Genomic DNA, 5,426 nt, shown 5'->3' with positions numbered 1-5,426 from the left:
ACAGTTATGATCGTGTGTGAGTTAAATTGATTTACTCATATCACAAATCGTCATAACATTGATACACTTATGCAATCTTGCGATGTTTTCACACACAACACGCAATATTTTTTGCTACTTTTGATACATGTGTAGGTACAATGCGATTTGGTCATCACAAGGTTTACATGAGTTAATATATGCTCACTAAACTGTCTTAACTTGTTTTTGAAATATAAAATTAGTTAGACTTGTTTAGTATGTGTGTGTGTGTGTGTGTGTGTGTGTGTGTGTGTGTCTAGGGATCTATGTGCTTAACATTTTTCTTGTTGAGAGATGTTTTTGAGAGGTCAAAATGTTGTTTGGATCTTTGATTGAGTTGTATGTTTGATTGCATTTATATCTGTGTTTTTCTCTTCTTGAAAAATTGTTTTTAAGCAATCTCGACAGCTCCTCGACACCTCTCGATAGCTAGGCTATCTATCGAACTCTTCGGCTTTTTCTTATCGCAATCTCGATAGCTCCTCGATAGCTTCTCAATCCATCGAGAAAGTTTCTGTCTGCTTGATAGATCCTCGACACCGTCTCAATCCATTGAGGTTGAATCGATAGCTGCTCGACACCTCTCGATTGATCGAGATTCTATTGCATGCATTGTTTTTCACATGTTTTGCATTTTTCTATTATCTTGTCATCCATAGTATCTTGTTTCATTACATTCATGCATTTTTGTGGATTCCTTGTGCCCTTTGATCATTTTTTATCATCTTTATGTTTCTCGGGTGAGACTTTATAACTTCTTGTACCCTTTGTCAATCATGACAAAAAGGGGAAGAAATTGTAGAAATATGTGGTTTCTTTTTAAGATTCTACAAGTTAGGGGGAGAAATACATGCCCTTGTAAGGGGGAGTATTTACCTTCTTGTTGTTGTAGGAGCTTCTTTTAGCTTCTTCTTCTTGTACATGGGTCTTGTGACCTTTTTCACATACTTTGTACTTATATTCTTTATATGTTGATGTATGTTTTACACCTACCCTTACATGTGTTGTTTCTTTTCTCTTTTTATACACGTGTTTCTTTATTTGTATGCAATTTCTTATTTTTGTTTCACACAAAGATGTCTTAATGAGTTTTGTTTAAGTATTTCAGAAATACAAGTTGTCAAAGTCTACTTGCCATGAACTCTCTTCTTGCAAAGTTTTTTAAGAGTTTGTGTTAGGATAGATTTTACTGTACTTAACAAGTGAGTATGAGTTGAGTGATTTATGACACTTCTCATATGTTCATTTGTTGTGGAGGTTTTGTCACGGAAAGCCAAAGGGGGAGATTGTTAGGACATATGTGATTGGATGTTAGAAACATATGTCAACAATTTATGTAATTGGCTAATCCTTTGACAAAATGCACTTTATTTGTAATTGGGTAGATCTAAGATGTGTTTAATACTTCAAAGAACAAGAGTTCAAGTCTAGTATTGAAGCCATGCAAATCTGTCCAAGAAACAAATGAAGAAGTGTCAATTCATTAAAGCTCGACAGCTGCTCGACAGATAGCTATCTATCGAGGTCTCGACAACTAGCTCGACAGCTGTATTTATCAAGCTTTACGAAATTCAGATTTCCAGATCTGATTTTCGGCCCATGTTGACATGTATGTGTAGGGTTTCTTTTCTCACAACCCTAGACATATATAAAGCTTATTTTAAAGGCCGTCATACAAGAGAATGCAAGGAGAACAGGTGCAAAAGGTGACCGAAGCCTTATTCTCTCTGAAAGAAGCTACTGCGTCTTTGCACCTTAGGGTTTTGTAACCAAGTGCTTCTTGATCTTTATTGTTGATGAAGTGAAGAACTTTGCAGCCAACATTCTTCTTCCTCAAGTTGGTGAGTGAGTCACGTACTAGGATCTGTGCATCAGAAGGGTGGCATTCATATATTGAAGAGTTCAGAGGTTCTGAAGCGGTAGAAGATTTCTGCTATAAGTTCATCTACGGGGATTGTAGAGTCTAGGGACAAAGTTTTGTACTAGATTTGAAACTTCTCTTTACTATAGTGGATTACTTTTCAGGAAGGTTTCCCCCAAGTTTTTTACTGTGAAACTAGTTTGTTTCATTGGTTTTCCTGGGTCATCATATCTTGTCTTATATATTTTTTCTTCTGCATATGATTTTGACATGATATTGATGTTTATTTATTCTAACAATTTTTATTCATAATAAACTTAATTAACAACTTGGATTTAAAACTTGTTAATTCTATTAATCGGGGTCTAAATTTCCCATCACACCCTCTACAAAAGCTGATCCACATCCCTTCAAACCCATTTAGCCAAAATCCACCCTCAAACCCATAAACAACCCATAAATGTTTTTTTTTTTTTTTGTTAAAGTGTATATTTTGACATTTTCTGTTAAAAATTTGTTTGGAAGCTGAGAAAATGTGAAAATTTTATAGGAAAATAGCATTTTTAGAATGTTACCAAATACCAGAAATTGTTTTCTGAACTATTTTCCATTGCAAAACCAAATACCCAGATTTCATTTTCCTTACGGGAATTTATTTTCCCCTGCATTCATTTTACACTTAGAATTCGATTTACATAGAGCCAAACGCAGCCTTAGACAATAATTTAATACCGGTTCTCATCTAAACTCACAATTGACATTATTTGTTTTGAGAAATATTAATACTTTTATTAAAAGATAAAAAAAATTGGTATACAAGATGCCATATGATTATTCTTAAAGATTAATTTTTCATGAGGCAAAGTTTACTTCCAAATCAGCAAAGTTGACCTCCAAAATGATTTGGAGGAAAATTAGAAATTGAGGTAAGTCACATGCCTTAATGAAAGCTATACTGGATCTAAAAATAATAGAATGAGGCAACATTCTAATGACTTTTGAAGGTCGTAAAAAAACACATCCTATAGGAAAAGATATATATATATATATATATATTTAAATATATCTTTTCCTTTTTATTTTTCTGTTGATGCAGCTAGCCAAACAAGTATTCAGTGCCCCAAAAGTTGCAGCAGCTTCAATCAGGCACTGGAAAATTAGAGTTGTTGAAGAGCTTAGGTGTTGATTTGGCTATTGATTACACTAAGGAGAGCTTTGGAGACTAGCCAGAAAAATTTGATGTTGTCTATACAGTTGCATTTGCATGTCTTCCAGTTCCAGGTCTTGAAGATCACAAATTAAGTCATGATAGATGAAAACATTATTCGTTTCTTCTGAAATGACAGGGCAAAGTGGTAAGGCAGCAAAGGTTGTCGAGGTTTTCTCATACATTAAGACAAACCGAGCAATTTCCATGAGAAGAATGCATACTAATTTAAGTGATAGCACATGAACATTTTGTGTTGGAGTGCTGAGTGATCTTTGTCATTCTCATTCGGCTTGTTCATGGCCAATAAAGGAATTCCCTTATAATGATATATATGCCATGCAATGCTAACAATTGTCACCCATAATAACTGCATGGACAACGAACTTGGATTTAATATGGTGTTTCCCTTAAAAAAATGACTACTACAATAGTCAGAAATGTTAGGGACATATTTATGTAATTGGCTAATCCTTTGATAAAAATGCACTTTACTTGTAATTGGGTAAATCTAAGATGAGTTTAGTACTTCAAAAAACAAATGTTCAAGTTAAGTATTGAAGCCATGGAAATCTGACCAAGAAACAAGTGAAGGAAGTGTTGTTCATTAAAACTTGACAGAAGTCTTGACAGAATCCTTTCTATCGAGAATTAATGTTAAAGCTCGATAAAAGCTCGACACAAGCTATATCTGTTGAGAATTACGAAATCAGGTTTTCTAGATCTGATTACATGTATATGCTTATGTATTTGTGTGAGGTTTCTTTTCTCATAACCCTAGACATATATAAGACTTATTTTAAAGGCCGTTATAAGGTGATGCAAATAAAATACAAGCATATTGTGACCTAGTTCATCATTCTCTCTGTAGAAGCTAATGTGTCTTTACGCCGAGGGTTATGTGACCAAGGATCTTCTTGATCTTCATTGTTGATGAACTGAAGAACCTTGCAACCAACAATCTTCTTCAAGTTGGTGAGTTAGTCACGTACTAGGATCCATACATCATTGGTTAGTCACGTACTGGGATTTGTGCATTGAACGGAGAGATTGCCGCTACAATACAAGTTCTATTGGGTATTGGGATAAGGGTTCAACTGTAGGTTGGTATTTCGGAATAGGTCATAGGGTTTGTTAAGATTCCTTATACTTGTAACTGCTTGTGATTGATAATAGTGGATTCTCGAGAGTGGTGACTTTAAATTCACTCGGTGAGGTTTTGCTTCTATGGTTTTCCCCATTTATAAACAAATCACCTGTGTCAAATCTATTTTTTGCTACATTTAGTTATTTGGTTATTTGTTTGTGCTACCACGCTATTGCATGTAATTTGACTAATTAATTAACTTGGGTAATTAATTAATTTGCAAGAGGTCAATTCATTTTAACCCAACAAGTTAAATTAGAGCGGGCACACTCTGATCATGTTTTAATCTTTACTATGTGATCCATTGACCCCTATTTGTCATGGATAGAGGACAATCTCTTATTATACCTCCTTTATTTTATGACACTAACTATGCATACTGGAAAGTACGCATGAGAGCTTTCTTACAGTGTTTAGATGAGAAAGTGTGGTAAGCTGTGGAGATTGGTTGGACTAAGCCAAAGGAAACGCTGGCTAATTGTGATGGTGCAAAGATCAAAGCGGCAAACTTCAACAACAGAGTATTGAACGCTATATTCAATGTGGTCACGAATGAAGAGTTTAAGAAAATATCCTCGACTGAAACTGCGAAGGAAGCATGGACCATCCTCCAGACAACCTATAAAGGTACCAAGGTTGTCAAGGATTCAAAACTCCAAAGGCTCACGACTAGCTTTGAGGAGATAAAGATAGATGAGGCTGAGTCATTTGATGAGTTCTATGCCAAACTTAAGGATATAGTCAACTCAGCCTTTAATCTTGGAGAAATTATTCCCGAACTCAAGGTTGTGAAAAAGGTGCTCAGATCTCTCCCTAAGAGATTTCATGCCAAGATAACAACGATTGAAGAATCGAAGGACATTGACACCATTCCTTTGACAGAGTTGATTGTCAACTTGCAAACCTATGAATTGGGTTTGACTAGACTTGGGAAAGGAACCAAAAGTAAAAGTATGACACTGAAGGCCAAAAGCAATGAGATTAATAAGTTTTTAGATGATGAAGATTCTAAGATGAAGTCCAACATCACTAGGTAGTTCAAGAAGATCATGAAGAACACCAATGTGAAAGGTTTTGACAAGAACCGTAAGCAATCCAGTTCTTTTTAATTCAAAAGTCAAGACAGAGGGAAGAAGGATGTTACAGATGGCGGTCAGTATACTATTCCTTCCAAACCAAAGTGCTTTGAA

This window comes from Castanea sativa, chromosome 3 (assembly GCF_040712315.1).
Source record: "Castanea sativa cultivar Marrone di Chiusa Pesio chromosome 3, ASM4071231v1".
NCBI classification, from domain to species: Eukaryota; Viridiplantae; Streptophyta; class Magnoliopsida; order Fagales; family Fagaceae; genus Castanea; species Castanea sativa.
This window is presented reverse-complemented; position numbering follows the sequence as displayed.